Source organism: Pteropus vampyrus, unplaced genomic scaffold, assembly GCF_000151845.1.
Source record: "Pteropus vampyrus isolate Shadow unplaced genomic scaffold, Pvam_2.0 Scaffold15, whole genome shotgun sequence".
Classification (NCBI taxonomy): Eukaryota; Metazoa; Chordata; class Mammalia; order Chiroptera; family Pteropodidae; genus Pteropus; species Pteropus vampyrus.
In genome coordinates this window covers 9176840-9178048 of record NW_011888796.1, presented here as the reverse complement: position 1 = coordinate 9178048, position 1209 = coordinate 9176840, and positions in this window count along the sequence as shown.

Genomic DNA, 1209 nt, shown 5'->3' with positions numbered 1-1209 from the left:
CCCTGAACTCCATCCTGGATAGGGTGTCCGGTGGGCTCGCTCACTGATCCTCCTCCCAGGCCAAGTTGTGAAGTCAGTTAAGTTAATCTTTACTCTTTCATCTGCCTTTCTGTACCCCTCTTCCCATTCTTGGAAACTTCCCCTCCTGATGTATTTCTCAGGCACTCTTATTCTGACCTGTGCCCACAGGAAAGCTATCAGACTCCCCCAAAATTCTTTCTTGCTGAAAAATAATCCCACAAAGCTCTTACCCTTTCCAGCATGGTATTATCACCCTCCAAAACAAACAAACAAACAAACAAACAAACAATAACAACAAACCCAATACATAATAGAAAAAAAAAAATAGAATGCCGCATAATGCAGTTGGGGAATTGGAAGTAAAATAGGGAGAGGAGTAAGTACCCCTGACTCTTCTCAGTTGTCTTCTGGTAAGCAGTAGTCTACTCCAAAGGGCGGTTCTGCTGGGTGACTTTGGCAAGTTACTTAATTTCTCCGTGCCTCAGTTTTCTCATCTAAAATGGGGATGATATTAATACTGACTCGTAAAGTTGTAGTGAGAATTAAAATGTAAAGCATTTGAAGAGTGCCTCATGTACAGTAAACAGTCAATGCACTTTAGTAGTTATTACTAAAAAGTAGTTATTATTTTAAGTCCTTGAATTTCTAATTGGATGAGGGAGAGTTCCACATGGAACAGGCAAATAAACTCAGACAGAGAAAGCATTATGATAGATTTTCTTTTGCAGCTAACATACTCTAATAGTTTCTAAAAATATTTTGAGCTATGGCATCCTTATTGGTGTACATACACGTCTAGCTCCTATATTCCAAGGCAATGTCTAATTTATGCCATCCTTTTAGACGTATATATTCCAAGAGCGCCTGAAAAAATTCCCTTTCTTTACTGTATAATCAACATCTAAGACTCTTGGGAAATGATGGAAATGATGCACAGCTGGAGAAAAACAAGTGGCTCTCTAATTAACTAAACTCAAAACATAAATTAATGAACCCAACAAACATTTAATAATAAACTCTGTGCCAGATGTCATGCAAGGAAATGAGAATACCACAGGGAGGTGATATGGTCCACGCCCTCCTGTAGCTCAGAGTCCAGTGAGCTTCTAGAAGACAGTGTTGTTCAAGTCACAGACCAGGGTGATGAAGACATGCTTAGGGTCTGCTATCTTCAGCGCTGGGGGTTTC